Below are 17,604 nucleotides of genomic sequence, written 5' to 3'. Positions count from 1 at the left end.
CCATACACTATAATGCTTTTGGAACACTTAAAAAATTGCCCATATACCAGGTGACCAAAAAAATAGAAAAAGAATATTAGAGCAGATACAGGGGAGAATAAGAAAAATTCAAGTGAATACTATATAAAGTTCTATTTAAATAAACTTTAAAATTTTCAGTGTATAATACACCAAAGGTTATCTTGACCTAGTTTGCCTGTCAAATTGATAAATTCTTCCTAATGTTCGTGTAATAGTTACATGCTACATGACTTCCAGAGCTCAGAAAGATAAAATAGATATATTCAAAAGACTTATATAACCCTCATTAGAACATAATAGCCAATACAAAAATTTTTAAATATTGTCAGTTATGAGAATAAGTGTAAAAATATGCAAATAAGATTTTTTTTAAGATTTTATTTATTTATTCATAGAGACAGAGAGAGAGGCAGAGACACAGGCAGAGGGAGAAGCAGGCCCCATGCAGAGAGCCCGATGTGGGACTTGATCCAGGGTCTCCAGGATCACGCCCTGGGCTGTAGGCGGTGCTAAACGACTGCGCCACCGGGGCTGCCCACAGATAAGATTTTAAAAAGAAATATTTACTGTGACTAAATAGGACTTACCCTGAGAGTACAAAAATTATTCAATATTTGGGAATCTTCTGCATATATACACAATAATTTTTTTATTTTTTATTTATTTTTTCACAATTTTTTTAAAGTGTGAACTTAGTCTTATGGGACATTTAATAATATTTAACACCCACTTCTGGTCATCTTTTAGGAATAGTACTTATGGATACAAAACTTTTATATTTACACATTTATTTAACACATTTAACACATTTATTAATACTAAATCCCACAAACATTTCCATCAAAATCAAGAGTAGTGACATGATTCCGCTAACATGGTTGTTTAAGTTCTAGCCAGGCAGTGAGACTGAAAAGTAACATGTATAGTTATTAGAGGAGGAGATAATGCTAAAATCTTATAGATAATATGGTGGAGAGATAGACCATACAGTTCTGAAAGTCAATAATAAAACTCTTAGAATTAATGCAATTCCATAAAATAGAGAAATGGCAAATACATGTTTAGTGGCAATAATTGGAAGTTTAAGACAATAGGTTAATTTCTTATGGCTAGCAAGAAACTAACATACTAAGAATAACTCACATAAAAAATGTGTATTTTCAGAATTTTCTGCAGTAAGTATGTATAGCTTTATTACCAGAAAATAAATAATAAGATCTTAAGAATATGCTTTCAATACTTGGAGGTAAGAAAATTCTAGAGCCAGAGCTCAAGCTCAGCTGAGTTTTGTCAGTTGTAAGTTTTCCCAGATAATTCAGTAAGAAGTTTGAATTTGAGAATGTTAGTTAGATTACACATGATTAAAAAGCAGCTCTAATCTCAATCCTCTATATATTTCCAAGTATTCCTGGAGGAAAAACTAGCTTTGAAGTTTTTCTAAGAATTGTCATTTTCTTTTTCAGTGCTTGTTTGATTAGAAGTTCTTTGGTAAAAAGTGGATAGGTCTTGATAATTTTAGTAAATGGCTCCTAAAGCCATTTTGTTACTAAGGACTTGGAGTGTTCTGTCATAATTTAGTTCCAAAAGCTCTCTTTTTAAGAGCTATAAATTAAGGAGCAGACAGAGTGGTGGAGAGCACAAGTTTTAGAATGAGTGGAGCCTGGCTTGAATTCTAACTGTGATGCCAATAAGAACATGACTGTGATCAAGTTAATAAACCTTTCTTAGCCACAGGTTGTCTTATAAAACAAATAATAATATCTATGAGGATTATAAGGATTAATTGAAGTTTTAGACCTGGTCATTAGCAATATTCAGTAACAATCCTTTAATTCTATATTACTCAGTATTATAATTTTAAATGCTAGTAATAAATTATTTTACAGAGTACTTCATAGAGAAGACTGTCTCTTACTATTTATATTATACATCCCAAATCTTGAAAAATTATGTACTGTTATGGTAGAGAAAATGACTAAGAGGCATGGGCAGTTCTGCAGTGTGACCCCAGACAAGTTACTTTTTGCGTTATTTAAGCTTTCAGATAATCTCTACATCTTAATGATGTAGAAAAGATGAAATGTGAGATAATGCAAATTTTTCAGTGCTTGAAAATATAAAGCACTAATGCAAGTGTAAGGAATTGGAGCTTCATACTAAGGGGACGTCCATGATTTTCTAGCATGGTGTAGTAACAAGAACTGGGTTTTTTAACTACCTTAAACAACCAAAACCAAAATGAAACAAACAAACAAAAAAAAACAAAAAAGCTCATAAATTATATAAAACAGGTTTTCAGACATTGGGCAACAAGTCGCATAAGACTATGAACCCTGAGAGAAGACTGTGAACCCTGAGAGAACCCTGAGAAATGATGTGCCCAAGGCCACAGTGTAAGAAGGGGAACCCAAACACAGCTCAGTGGTCACCCTGAATTGAGGTGATAGTGTTGGGAACTCATGGAAGCAAGTACAGCTAGAATTTGTAGGACAGCATTGCATAGAAGAAAGAGTTGCACAAAGAGAACACTTTGGAGGTCATCAGAGGGTCCCCTGGAGTCTTCAGGTGAGTGCTAATTAGTGCATGCATATGAGAAAACTAACCAAGGCTAGGAAAAGAACCACTAGGAAGGAAAATGTAGATCACAGGCAGAGAAGAATGTGTCCCACCAAACTAGAAAAACTTTGTAATACAGATGGCATAAAATGGAGTACATGGAGAAGTATTGCCTCAGTAGTGAGGAAAAATTAGCCCTAGCCTAAATATTGCTCTGATCCTTCAAGAAAAAAAAAAAAAATCCTAAAAGTAAGCCATTGAAAAAGGGATATAAACTTTTTTTTTTTGTAAAGAGTAAAATAGAAATTATTTTAGGTTTTATAGGCCATATGATATCTGTTGTAGCTACTAACCTCTGCCACTGTAATGTTAAAGCAGCTGTAGATAATATGTAAATGAATGAGGATGGCCAAATTCTAATAAAACTTCGTTTACAGAAATAGGCTATGGGCCAGACTTGGCTAGTGGGCCACAATTTGCAGACTCTTGGTTTAAAGGTCAGATGGTTTCTAGTAGTTTAACTTCTTCCCAAAACAAAGCTCAAGAATATTTAAAGAACTACAAAATACCTGGCACCTAATAAGGTAAAGTATGCAATATCTAGCATTCAATCAAAATTTTCCAGGTCTCCCAAGAAACAGGAAAATTCAATGGTGAAGAGAAAAATCAACCAATACAAACAGACTTGCAGATGATAGATTTAATAAATATATTAACAAATAAACAGATTTTTTAAAGATTTAGTAAGCACCTTTAGTAAGCAAAGATAATAAAAGTTATTTTTTCATGCATATGCCCAAGATTGTAGAGTAGTAAGTTTAAGGAGAGACATGAAAGCTATAAAAAATTCCAAGTTGAAATTCTAGAGGCAACATAAACATCTGAAATGGAACATACACTGTTTAGGATGAACAACTGACTAAATGTTGCAGAAAGACTTTGTGAACTTGAAATATGGCAATAGAAATTATACAAAATAAAACACAAACATACAGTGCAAAACCAAAACAGTCTATCAGTGAGCTATGGGACAACTTTGAACAGCCAAATGTATGTATAAGTGGAATCTCCAATGAGGAAGGTAACAGAAAAAATATTTAAAGAAATAATGGCTGAAAATTTGCAAAATTTAATGGAAACCATAAGTTCACATATCTTAAAGGCTTAATGAATACCAGCAAGTACACCAAAAAAATGAAGAAAATTATACCAACATACATCACAATCAAACAGTTTAAAAACAGTAATAAAGATTTTATTTTTTTTTATTTTTTTAAGATTTTATTTTTTTAATTTTTATAAGATTTTATTTATTTATTCATGACAGACAGAGAGAGAGAGAGGCAGAGACACAGGGAGAGAAGCAGGCTCCATGCATGGAGCCCAACGCAGGACTCAATCCCGGTCTCCAGGATCACACCCCAGGCCAAAGGGGGCGCCAAACTGCTGGGCCACAGGGGCTGCCCAGTAATAAAGATTTTAAAACAGAAAACAAAGACACTATAAACTTAGAGGAACAAAGAATGACAATAGACTTTTCACCAAAAGCAATGCAATCCAAAAAACAGTGAAACAACTTCTTTAAAATAATGAAGGAAAAAACTGTCAACCCAGAAGATGTATAGCTAATAAAAATATCTTTCAAAAAAGATAGTAAAATACTTTTTTTTACTAGCTTAATCTAAAATCATGACCTGAGATGAAGGCAGACATTTAACCAACTGAGCCACCCAGTTGCCCCCAGAATTTTTATACCACATGTGAAGATGTGTAATATCCCTTGAGGGTGCATTGTGTTAAGAATGTAACAAGAAGGGATGCCTGGGTAGCTCAGTGGTTAAGTGTCTGCCTTCGGCTCAGAGTGTGATCCTGGAGTTCCGAGATCAAGTCCCACATCAGGCTTCCTGCATGGAACCTGCTTCTCCCTCTGCCTGTGTCTCTGCCTCTGTCTTTGTGTCTCTCATGAATAAATAAATAAAATCTTAAAAAACAAAACAAAAAAAGAATATAACAAGAAACCCTAAGTCAACCAGTAAGACCTCAAAAGAAAGAGTTCTAAGCCAAAGGAGATAAAATTAAATCAGAAAAAGTCCAAAAAGAAGACAAAGAAAAAAAAAAAAAGGAAAAGGGAAATGGAGTACAGATTAGTAGCAAGATGTACATTTCAACTTAACTATCAATAGTCCTATTAAGTATAAATGGTGTAAACATTCTAAGTAAAAGTCAATGAATGTCAGCTTTTCAAAAAAGAAAAAGAAGAAAAAGACTTTTCAAAAAAGAAAATGAGTTAGCTATGTGGTGCCTACAGAAATGTGCTTTATATATCTAAAGACATGATTAGATTATAAAGTAAGGGATGGAAAACAATATTTTTGTATTAATTTTTTTAAGCTTGGGGTGGCTAATCCATGGCTCAAAGAAGTCTCATGAAAAACTTTAAAATATTTTAAACTAAAGTTTAAAACAAGCTTATAAGTGTGTGGGGGCAGGCAGCTAAAACAATGCTTAGGGGGAAATTTATAGCAACAAATGCATTATTAGCATATCTAAAATCTGTAACCTAAATTTCTACCTCATTAACCTAGCAAAAGAAAAGCAAATTAGGTCTAAAGCAAGTAGAAGAAAATAAATAAAAATCAGGGAAGTTAACAAAATTGAAAATAGGAAAACAAGAGAAAATCAAAACAAAAAGTGGTTCTTTGAACAAGATAAAAAAATCAAATAAAAATAGAACTATGGCCAGTTCAACCAAAGAAAAAAGAAGGTGTGAATTACCAATGTCAGGAACAGAAGAGAGCTCATAACTACTCACCTCATGGTACTGATCTCATGGATATTACAGGGGAAATAAGAGACTACTACAGGCCCACAGATTTGAAAGCAGATGAAATGGAACTATGTCTAGAAAGATGTATACAAACCACTGAAACTGTCTCAAGGAGAAATAGGTAACTCAAATTGCCCTCTATTAAATCAAGTTAATAGTAAAAACAAAACAAAAATAAAAACCAAACAACAACTTTCCAGAAAAGAATACTCACCAGGCCCAAATGGTTGTGCTGGTAAATTTTACCAAATAACCCATGTGACAAAAAAATGAAAAGGGAAATTGGAAAGTACTGTCAACTGAATGAAAATAAAAACTTATTTCCAAATAATGAGGATGCAACTATAGCAGGCCTTTTAGAGAAGTTTATAGCACCAAATGCCTATATTAGGAAAGCTCAACAGCCTGAAAATAATGGCTCTAGGTAATAGATCATCAAAATCATCTTTAAACATCTGGATAAAAAAAATGTTTATTGGGATCCCTGGGTGGCGCAGCGGTTTGGCGCCTGCCTTTGGCCCGGGGCGCGATCCTGGAGACCCGGGATCGAATCCCACGTCGGGCTCCCGGTGCGTGGAGCCTGCTTCTCCCTCTGCCTGTGTCTCTGCCTCTCTCTCTCTCTGTGTGACTATCATAAATAAATAAAATTTAAAAAAAAAAAATGTTTATTTCATGTTGGAGAAGACAGTACAGATGGTTATAAAAAGGCAACTCTTAGACCATAGGAAAGAAATAACCATCAGACTTTCTCTGCTGTGGGTGACTTTCTTTAGTGAGGCACATTCCTTTAGATATTCTTTGATTATTTTTTAAATAATCTCTACAGCTAAGGTGAGGCTTAAATTGACCATCCGGAGATCGAGAGTCACATGCTCTACTAGCTGAGTCAGCCAGGCATCCCTCCCTGAGATAGTCTTAAGGGTTCTTCCCAACTATTAACTTCTGAGATCAATGGTAGTGAAGGAAAAAACATTTTTTCAATGTTAATAGGCTGTAAATTAACATGCACATTTAAACTGATGTCTTATATAGTGGGTAATACAATATAAGAATGAGCAGTAATTTTTAAAAATCCTGGCACTGTAGAATTAGAAGGAGCTCTAAGTGGTGTTTAGTCAAACAACAATGGCTTCAGCTTTCTAATTCTTTTAATATCAAAGCCTTGGGTTAAAAAAAAAATTAAGGGAGATCCATTTAAGTTTGCAATTCAACAAAAACAGTGCATGAGAAGTAAGCCACTGAAAGATGTATTCAGAGTTCAGAGAAAATTGCATCAAGCTCAGAGACAATCACCAACATTCTAGATGTGATTTTGTATTAGGTCTAAAAGGTTGGATATATGTCATCTTCTCTCCAAATCCTTTTCTGGCTCTTTCAGACTTAGTGGCCTCTGTCTTTTCACAGTATTTTGTACACTCTGTACTGTAACATCTACATACTACCAACTATTGTTAAGGTGTTATGAAAAATGAGACCAGGAGTAAAAAAAAAAATTTAAGTTTGCCCTTTTGTTTACCACTGGCCGTCTTTGTGCTAGAAAAAGTTCATCTGTTTTCTCCTAGTAAGTAGTGTGAGGGTCAAATGAAATAACATATGTAGTCTTTGAAAACTTTAAAGCACTAACTCCATGCAACAAATATTCCTATTCTATATTTTCATTTTCATGTGGCAGCTGTCTGTGAATTTCTGCCTTTCACAAATATATTCCTGCTTAAAGTAGTTAAATGGCAAGAAGCAAAGCTGATTGCACAGAAAAACCATATCACTGCTTTGTAACAACCAAGGATTTTCCTCAGTCAGATTTTTAAAAGACAATTCAATTGGTGTTTCTATTTTGTGTAATAGCTTATCTTTTATGACAGTTTTATCTGGGTTTATTAGTTAGCTACCTTAAAATATTAGACTCAAGTGGTAAATTTTTAGTACTAGAGAGAACCATATAATCCAGAGGCTGAAAGTTAAATTTTACATCTTTTTATTTAAAAGGAAACATTTTTCTCCTTTACGTTTTATATCGGTCTGATTTTCAACACCAATGATAATAGCTAGCATGATTAAGCATTTATTATGTGCTAATGCTACTGTAGGTGCTTTATACAAGTTATATAACTTGATTCTTTACAGACACTATCAGAGAAGATATTATTCCTCTTTTGCAGTTGAGAAACTGAGAATCCAAAAATTATGTTAATTGCTTAATTTACAAAATTACCAAAAGGTGACACTAAAGTTTCAATGTGGATCGGACACCAGACTCCATACTCAAGCACTGCCTCCTTGGATGAGTGGTACATTGCATCGGGCTTAGGAGTAGATTGATTATTCAATGTAGTTATGGTGAGAGAAGTTCAGTGAATAATTGTATGTATACATGGCAGCAAGGTATTACATGGGGTTGAAAAACAGAATACTTCAAGTTGTGTTTCCGATACATATTTGTTACCTTTCTTAAGTCTGTTTTCCTCATTCAAAAATAGAAACTAGTAAAATCACCTATCTTAGGTGGTTGTGGTGAAGATCAAATTGATGTTTCTAAATGCTTTAAATGCTTTTGAAAGGGTATATAAATGAGTTGATGAGTGTATTTTGTCATTTGCCATAGCCTTTGTTAAGTAGTAAATTATCTGAGACCTTTTAAAAAAAATGATTTGATTTATAGAAACTGAGTTTCCAGAGCAGCTCTGTTGAATTAGAGTGATCTATTATGTAAGGAAGTTCTACTCAAGAGACTAGCGTTCTCCGATGAGATACTTTATATTTGAGGATCGGTTATTTCACAATACCTGAATTCTTGACAGATATTTGTCTCCATTTTGAAAGAGTAGAAAGACAAGAGAGGCCCAAAATGGATCAGTGCCAGAGTCAGCTTTGAGACTCCTAATATAACTGTCACGCCGCATCTACTAGGAAGCCATCTTTTGTGTGCTGTTGAGACCTTTGTATTTTCTAAGCTTACTTCTGTCTCATCCTGAGAATAAGTGAAAGTCTTGAAGACTGTTCAGTACCATGTACAAAATGGCATCTTTGGTGATCAGTGAACAATCAGTGAATGGATCTCCCAGGTCATACCGAAGCTCATAAGATGGGCATGTGGGAAGTTGTGTTCTGTGTCAAGGAATGACTTCTCCATACCTTTCATTCCAACATTGTTTATTTTCTTTTTGGTGTAGGAATTTTCAGATTTAACCCATCCACTCCCATGCTTCCTCAGGATTAGTGGCAGAAATGGAATGGAGCACGATAAAATAATGCATTATTTTACAGGCTTTCTTGAAGGTTGCGTCAAACAAGCAGGTTAGAATTCAGGGGAAACTTTAGAAACCTTTTGATCAAACCTGTTCAGGGTAGGTAACCAATCAGGAGAATCCATCTTCTTTCCTAGCCCTTAGTGCTCCCCCTGCCCCTGGCTAACCCCCCTCACTCCCGCAAAGCTGCACATGGCTCATGCACACACAGACTGTCATTTAGGGGTCTCGATTACCAGTTTGGGTGAATACCTCACTCACATCAAAAGCTAACCAACCATTCTATCTCTGTTCACATTTTTGTTTTGCAAACAGAATTTACGCAAACCGAACTCTCTTTAGGTTGTGTGGCCTTCCCTGGAAATCAGGCCTTGGAGGAAGCCCCTAGCAATTACAGCTGTAAATTCATCCGATAGTGGTAGTTTACTGAGTGTGAACTGATTAGAGCTGCCCACATAACCATGCTTAATATCATCATTAGAACTATCAGGTTGAGAATAAAGTGTCCCAGTAGTTTGGGTAGGGTGACACGAAAGAAATTGCAGATTGAATGAGACAATTGCTTGCAGGATTGCAGGATGGAAAAAGAAAGGGAGAGTGAGCAGGCGAAGTTTATTTATGGAATGTCAGGGGGCCATTGAGGCTCAGCAGGCCCTAGAAGTGGAGGACTTCCCTGGGTGCTTGTTTTCTCCCTCTGACCTTGGATGAACTAGTGAGCAGTATATTATGCCGGGCGATTGTGCTGGTTTGTCATGGTTAGCATTCTGGACTGTCACTGGAATGTAGGAAACGGATGAATTTGAATTGAACCATGAGGTGGTCTGCCGGGCCCTCTCCTTGTCTCAAGGAAACCTGTCGCTGTTTGTCTGGGCCTGGCCTGATGGAAGCAGTGGAGGGAAAGAGAGGTGGGCCTTTGATCTCTTTGTTGCAGCTGCTCCCTGGGAACTCGCTGAAATCAATGCCCTGTTTTCCTGAAGGAATGAATGGCTCTGCCTAACTAGCTTTGTGAAGCTGTGGGGGAATTCACTGCCTCTGTTTATTGACAGCTGAAAAGGAGCACATGGGGTGGAATGGACCTTCTTGTGAAAACCAGGCACAGGGAAAATTAGACCTCAATTTAACACAGAGGAATTTGGAAATTCACCCCAAAGGAGACGGTGGTTTCTCATGCTTACATTAGAATTACTCAAGTTTGGGGCTAGTGTGTAATGAACAATGGACGTTCTGTCACAACTGTGTTATAAGTAGGAATATGGTATGCATAATAAATGATGCTAAGTAGAAGTTGATTCAACACCCTCCTTCTATTTTAAACACAGAAGTAGAGGAAGACAAATATTAACCATGATATAATCAAGTGATTCTTCTATTTTTGCCTGAAGAAGAATCAGAAAAAAAATTCATATTTAAAATAAGCATCATTAGTGTAATATGACTAAGTGTCAAGAATGTCATTCATGTCTGTCTCCAAACATCTCTGAACTTTGTATCTAAGTTTTACTCCTGCTACTAACTAGTCCTGCTGCTCTGGATAGTGTGTGTCGTGTGGGAATATTTTGATAACATGTTTATTTTCAATTAAACGTAGGATATTCGTAGGATATTGTGACCAAAAGGCTATGCCAAGTATATTCGTAGGATATTGTGACCAAAAGGCTATGCCAAGTATAAATGAAACTGGGGAAAGACCGATATAGCACTTGCCATTAACACAGTTCATAAATCCTAAAATTACCACCTTACTTTTGAGAACACAGTAAGGAAAAAAGTCTTGAGTTTATCACCAGGAAGCATCACCGTATACCTTCTTTCACATCTCCCCTCACTTGCTTGATTTCCCAGGAAGAATTTATAGCTTCTTCCTTTGGCCCCAAGCCCTTTGTGCATACCTCTATTATAGCACTTAACACACTGCCCTGTAGCTCTTTGTTTAGGTGTATTCTTTTAGCTGGAAGTAAAGCAGCTGTGGCGGATTCATTTTTATATCTCCAAGCCCAGCAAAGCTCTTGGCTCCGTGAATGTGAGCTGCATGAATGGGGATTGATAGCTCCCTGTACATTACTTTGAATGTAATTACTTATCCAGGCTTCAACTGCAAATACTACATTTTAGGAAAACCTGATTGATCTATTGTTACCTGATTGGTGCTATAGCTTTTTAAAATCTATTCTTTATGGAGAATTATTAAACACTCTTTTTGATTTGGCAAGTTTGTTGGGCAGTCCATCAGCCTCTGAACAGGAAGCATAAAAAAAGTGGATTGCATTGTCCTTTTCAAATCTAAACTCTGTTCTCCAATATTCTTTCCTAAAATTAAATCTCAACCCAGTGTTTAGATATTTTTCAGTACAAAGAGAAAGCTTTTCGTTTAGAGTTTTGTAGACTTTCACTTGACTAGATTTAGCGATTGAGATGGATAAAGCTTCCATTTTACATGATTTATTTCTATGATGTAATGTTAAATAATGCAAAACAAAGCACCCTTTGACAATTTCTTTAACCAGATTTACCACTACTGTTTGTTATGAGCCCCTTATCAAAGGAAGCAAACACCTTCACTTGTCAGTGAAAAAGTGTAAGGGAAATTTTGAGTCTAAAGGACTAACTACTGTGATTTCATAGGACCCTAGAACAAGCCCAGTTCAGGGCTATTCTCAAGTTAAAACCTATTTCTTTTAAACCACAGCTTTAAGTGGGAAATGGTTGTCAACATTCTTTGGGAAACAACATCTTAAAATCATAACGGAAAATTTTAGTAAATGGAGGGGTAGGTAAGCACAGAAATACAGTAACTGGCTAATATTTTACTCTCCATGATATTTTTGTTTTTACCACCAAGATTATTTTTAAAGAGATCTATTTGGTCGTCTGTTTTTGATCAAAGGTAAGGGTGAAGTTTAAAATACAGGTTTGCAAATGTGTGAGTTTTGGTAGGAATTTTGTAGAGGCATGGGGTGTTTGTATGGGTCACACAAATGTGGTAGATTCAGCAGTTTGCAATTCTGCTGAGACTTCAGATTTCTTATGAAATAGGAAAATTACCATGGCCTTGATCATCGATAGACTCTCGCCCCCATAAGAATTAACTTGGAGATAAGAAAGCAGTAAGCATAGCACTTAGGTTTTATAACTTGGCTGCTCTACCCTCCGTTTCTGGAAGTAATTTTATGTGACATCATACCGAAGTAGGGAGGGGTGAAGGGTGGAAGGAAGTGTAGGAAATCAAACCACACTTTTTCATTTTAGCAGTAAGGCATATCTTTGTCTACATTGATAGAACTACATACAGACCACGGAAGTAACTTCAGTCAAAAATCAGTGTTCTTGCTGTGTCTGTAGAAATCAGTTCACTCCAGCTCCATGATCATCCATAAAAGAGCCTTTTCTCAGGACCAAAGACTGCTATAATATCTAAGGAGAATCATTTCAAATGGCGTAAGAGTCAAACCTTCAAAATAGGTTTGAAGATCAACATATATTAGGTGTTTGTACTTGTGTGTGTGTTTATCTCCATCAGCAAACTTCCTAGTAGAAAGACACCAGATATTTCCCTCTCAGATGGCTTCCCGTCCATCCAGACTAACCAAATAAAGCAGCCCTACTACAGGCTTATCTAGTCATTGAAAGGGAAACATCCTCCTTATTCATTAGATTGAATTACAGGAAAGACTGTTCTGAAATATAGATTTAAAATTACGTTCATTGGATGTGCTTACTGTCAACAAGTTCTGCCTTTCAGGCCTCTTTTCTCACAGTAGCCTTGTCTTTGGGGGGAAAAAAACCCAGGAGTGGAGCAAAGGAGTTTTGTTTGGTTGGTTTTTGGGGTTTTTTGGTTGTTTTGTTTTGTTTTGTTTTTTGGTTTTTGTTTGCCTCTGTTTGGGGCCTTTTAATGATCTTTCTTGCTCCTTAAAGATCCTCTCCTCCCTCACTTCACTCTCAACCCTGCTTGGACACTGTTTCCTAAAGGATAGTGTTTGTGTTGGACTCTTTTTAAAAGGTTCTGATTATCACTGCATTTCTGCTTGAGGCTGTGAGGTATTTGTACTTGAATTGGGTATCTGGGAAATAATTGCAAATACGGGAGTGCTCCTTGCTTCCCAGGTACCTGTATGAATGAAGCTCTTTCCTCAGTTCAGCTCATTTAGCTGTAAAAGGTTCCTCTGCTGTAGGTACCATTTTGTTTTTGTGTTATAGATGAGGAAGCCGGGGCAGAGAGAGACCAAACAAATTGTGTGAGGTTTCTTTTTCCTTTTTTTAATGATTTTATTTAAGAGAGAAAGAGCAGACAGGGAGAGGGAGAGGCGGAGCAGGCTCCCTGTTGAGTAGAGCGCCTGATGCGGGGCTCAATCCCAGGACCCCAGGTTCATGACTTGAGTGGAAGACAGACGCTTAACCAACTGAGCCACCCAGGTGCCCTTTGTGTGAGGTTTCTAAGTGGCTCCAGGTGACACCTGGATTTGACTCTGGGCCTTCTGACACATGGCCCATGCTCTTAACCATGTGACTGCACTGCTTCTCTAAGAGGAAGACTGCTGTCAGAACTTAAAGGCATGTCTCTGGAATGTAGGGATATGGCACTGTGGTATGTTGACGAAGAGAAATTTTTGATTTTGACATTCCTATTCTTTGTATCTGTGTCTGAACCTCCTATCCTGTGTATCAGTGTCTACTTATAGAGCACCGATGTGGCTTTTCCCCCAATGCCTCCCCCCCCTTTTATTTTAACCTTTTGCTTTTTCCCCCCCTCACTCTAGGATTGCTCTCACATCTGATGTGGCCTTGGTTTCACATCACATTTAAAACTCTCCATACCTCAGACTGAAAAAGGTAAGTATGTCTGTGCTGCGCCGTCGGACTTCTGCCCAGGCAGCTCTCCTGGGGCCAGTTGTGAGTTTGTATTCTTGTTCTTTCCTATGGTGTGGCACACACCAAAGCCTTCTACCTTTTCCACAGTAGAGGGGGTTATGTTCCAGAAAATGCTTGCTCTCAAGAGAAGTTGCACTGAAGGAACTTCAGGCTTTGAAGGAAAAACAGGGTTAAGGGATATGAAAGCCCATTTTTCACTCTTGAGAAAAAAATCAAGAGAATATGCAAAGAACTGTCACTGATATTTATATGCATTTAGAAATAAGGGATATTATACAACTGATTTTTAGTTATCACGACTTGCTTACTGATAATTTGTGATCTCCCTATCTTACATTCTAAAATGATGTTTTAAAATGATCTTAAAAACAAATACTAGGGGGGAATTTGGGGGCATTATCCTCCACTTAGAATCATAGTGAGTCTGCTGCATATGTTACAATTCAGTTTCTAAATCACGCTCTTAAAAACCATAATATGAACTGATTCTCAATTTGCATCTGTTCTGTCCAAATTTCCTAAAGTTACGAAATGAGGAAATAAGTGGGCTTCTAAATCCAGTGTTTATCTGGGAGACCTTATGGTTGGCAGGATCTTCAATATTTATCAGAAGTTTTTGTTTCTGATCATTTTCCACCATACATATGGAAATTATAATTTGTTCTAACCACCTATTTCAAAATAACAATCTCTAATTCCAGCCTTAAATTTCATATCCACATTTTGGTGTTTTTTTCCCTGTGACATGTATTAGTCCTCTGTTTAAGAAGCCTATACCTTCCTCACCTAATGATACCCTCCCCCTGTTTTTTGGAGCTTCAGTGCTAACAGTGTTGCTTAACCATAATTCTTGGCCTCTCTCCCCACATTTTTTTTCAAAATGTCCTTGACTGTAATATGCCGTTTTTAAAAAAAATCCAGTGTTCTGTGTAAGTTTCCTTATATTACATCTTACCCTTGAATATTTTTTCCTAAGCCTCTCACTAGATAAGTCACTTCCCAATTTATTTTGCTCTGGGGGCTGACTTCCAGGAGGTTATCCACAGCTGCCTGCGGTGGAAAGCCAGAGTGAAGAGAATATTAGAAATATAGGGGTGTGTGTTTGAATTCCTGTTCTCCAAGTGATTCTAACTGAAACTTGCCCACCAACACATTCGAAAAGAAAAATATAGCAAAATCCAAAAATGCCAGAATCACTTCTGTATGTCATTTAGGTCACTTTATGTTACCTGTGAGACCAGTCAATTCATGCCAGGCACAATTGTTTTCTCTAGTTAAACATGATATTGCCATGTAAGGCAAAACAATGTGTGTGTGTTGTGTGTGTGTGTGTGTAGCGATAGAAGTAGGAGATCCCTGGGTGGCTCGGCGGTTTGGTGCCTGCCTTTGGCCCGGGGCGCAGTCCTGGGCTTCCGGCATGGAGCCTGCTTCTCCCTCTGCCTGTGTCTCTGCCTCTCTCTCTATGTCTATCATGAATAAATAAATAAAATCTTAAAAAAAGCGATAGAAGTTTATTAAGTGAGGATACAGAGAAAGCTCTCAGAAGTGAGAGGGGTCCCAACAGGTTTGCCCAGCACAGCAATAATACGACACTGTTTAAGAATTTAGGAATCTTTCAAATACATGACACACGAAACTTGGAGGTATGCAGGAAATAATAGAAATTTCTTTTGCAAGCACATGTTAGGAAATGAAATCGCACCATGATCCATATTAAAGAAAGATTATGGAAGTGAATCAATAACTTATATCCTGTCACATATATGGTATTCTGAAACAGGTTACTAGTGTTTCCTGCTGTGAACTTATACGGCCTATAAAGTCGTTGATACTTAACAGGTCACATCTACTTTGCATGTATACTTTAGACTCTACACCATCCTGCTTCTATGTGTACATATATAATGTGTAATCTTGTAACAGCTCTGCAAAGTAGATAGATGTCACCACAGGGAAGTTAGGGAACTTGCCTAAGATGGCCTACCTGGGAAGTAGCAGAGCCAATATTCAAACCTGGAACCATTTGACTCAACACCAGTGGTCTTTCTGTTATACCACACCATTTTTCTAGATTGTATTTAGAATACTCTGTATAAATGATAGAATATTATCATTTGGTTGATTTTTTTTAAATAACCTAGGAACACAACTTAGTGTTAAGTAGAGTGTGTTGCTGACACAGTAGAATAATGGAGAGTAAAACACATTGTTGTATCACTTTTAGGTAAGAAAAGTTATTATCTAAGAATTCTCATTAAAATTTCTTTATTTTCTGACTCCCGGAACAAACAAAAGACTAAAATGAAGATCATTTAGAGATGAAGGGAGTTGGGAGGGTTGTTCATAATATAGGATAGTATTAAATATGTTAAAAATAAAGCACATTTCTCTACCAGTGTGTTTAAAATAGCACCAGGAGTTATGCATGTTTATACTATAACAAAGTGTACTTTATTTGGGGAATAATTTAATTGATCCATTATGTGGCATTTACCAAGGTGATTTTTTCCTTTTTGTTTGAGCACAGGAATTAAAAGTGATTCATAAAACAGACACACAATCAACATGTAAATTAGAACCACATTAAGATGATCATCATTTTATGTTGTTTCCCTAGAATGGTTCTCATTTGCCCTGTATATTCAACTCTAAGTGCTGTTAAGAGTGTTGTGAGTTCTGGTTCAGGGAAGATTTAGAACTCCCCGAGAACAGTTCATTTTATGGAAAAACTTCAGTGTGCAGTTATTGCATTTATTTTTTTGTGCACATTTTTTTTGTTTTTTGTTTTCACCAAGGGAATTGCCATTATATTGATTTTAATGTATACAATGGATAAATCCAGTAGCGTAATCTGTACATGTGCTGTCTGAAATCTCTTTCAATAACATAAGCCTGAGCATGTTGCTCTCCTGATTAAAAACTTGCAGTGGTTCTTATTAGTCAGGACTCTTGGTTGCAACTGACAGAAACTAATGGGCCTACTGAAGAATTCCCAGCAGCTAAGTGACAGGAATGTATTTGCATGTTAGAAGAATCATTCTGAAAGCAGCATTGTGATTAGAACGAAGGGGAGCCACTCCAAAAACAGAGACCTAGGAACCAGAATGGACCTCTGTCTCCAGTATGTAGAAATGTCCCTTTGCACTGACCTGATTCAAGCTCTTTCCTCAGCAGACTGTTAGTAAGTTTAAGGGAAGCCATATGCAAATTGAGTTTAGGCCAATGAAATGGACCAGTCTCCCATTCTCCAGTATATCTCTCCACCATTCTCCTACCAAGTTTTTAGGCACCACAGATTGGAGAACAGTCTCCGACACATGGTTGCCATTCTTGGGTGATGGGTGTGGGGGATAGGCCACGTTAATGTTCTTGAATTGCTTGCTTTTCTTTTCCCTTCTGAGCCTCACCTATCTGGTGTGAGAAAGGAAGCAAGTGTCAACAGGGGCCAGATCCTTGTGAGGCCAGAGTGGCCCCACACTGTGGTTGCTTTGCTTTTCCAAACCTCTGCCTGTTTGCTCAACAAAAGCCCTAGCTTCCATGTTTGTTGTCTCTGAGTTCCCGTCTCAGGTACAATTTAATATAAAATACTCTGTCCGATAACCCAAATCAGGGAAAGGGCACTGCCTTGGCACACTCTGCCTCTGTGACAGGGCATTTGCTCCCCAGACAACTCCTCCTCTCCCATTTCCATCTTCCCACTGGACATGCCTCCATGGATGGGGCAGACTAAGTGGGTGCCTGGGTGGCAACGAAATGGGGTTCCCTGTTGCTGAGTCTTACACATCTGAAGTTCTTCCAGCCAGGGCTCTCTGTTCTGAAGATTCTAAGCTCTGTAGGATGGCTGGTATATCTTGGTTACGTGAAATCCTCTCCAGTGTTCAGCCAGGGCTTTCGGGAGCCTCTTCTGAAGACCTGCGATATTCAGCCATAGAACTGAAATGAAATTTGCTTTAAGGATGTGTGAGTGGCCTCAAAGTCCAAAACCCCTCTTCAGTGTTGATGCCACAAGTACCTACCGTTACTGCAGTATTTCGGGATGAACAAATTGGAAACATTAAGGGCTTATATCCTCTCTCCTGGGGTAGGAAC

General features: G+C 37.3%; 1 protein-coding gene across 15 annotated transcripts in view; it reads left to right on the top strand.

The window, feature by feature from the left end:
• The window catches only part of PLAGL1 (PLAG1 like zinc finger 1), a 109,662-nt gene that overhangs the window by 64,882 nt on the left and 27,176 nt on the right, over nucleotides 1-17,604 (top strand). For 10 of the 15 annotated variants that reach the window (XM_041743838.1, XM_041743836.1, XM_041743841.1 and 7 more), the window contains one exon: nucleotides 13,404-13,476. The exons of the other annotated variants lie outside the window; for them this stretch is intronic. The gene's annotated coding sequence lies outside the window, so the exon portion shown is untranslated. The remainder of the gene's footprint in view (nucleotides 1-13,403; nucleotides 13,477-17,604) is intronic. 15 annotated transcript variants of the gene reach the window in all.

This window comes from Vulpes lagopus, chromosome 2 (assembly GCF_018345385.1).
Source record: "Vulpes lagopus strain Blue_001 chromosome 2, ASM1834538v1, whole genome shotgun sequence".
NCBI lineage: Eukaryota > Metazoa > Chordata > Mammalia > Carnivora > Canidae > Vulpes > Vulpes lagopus.
Note: the sequence above shows the minus strand (reverse complement) of the source record. Positions and strands in the feature narration are given on the sequence as shown.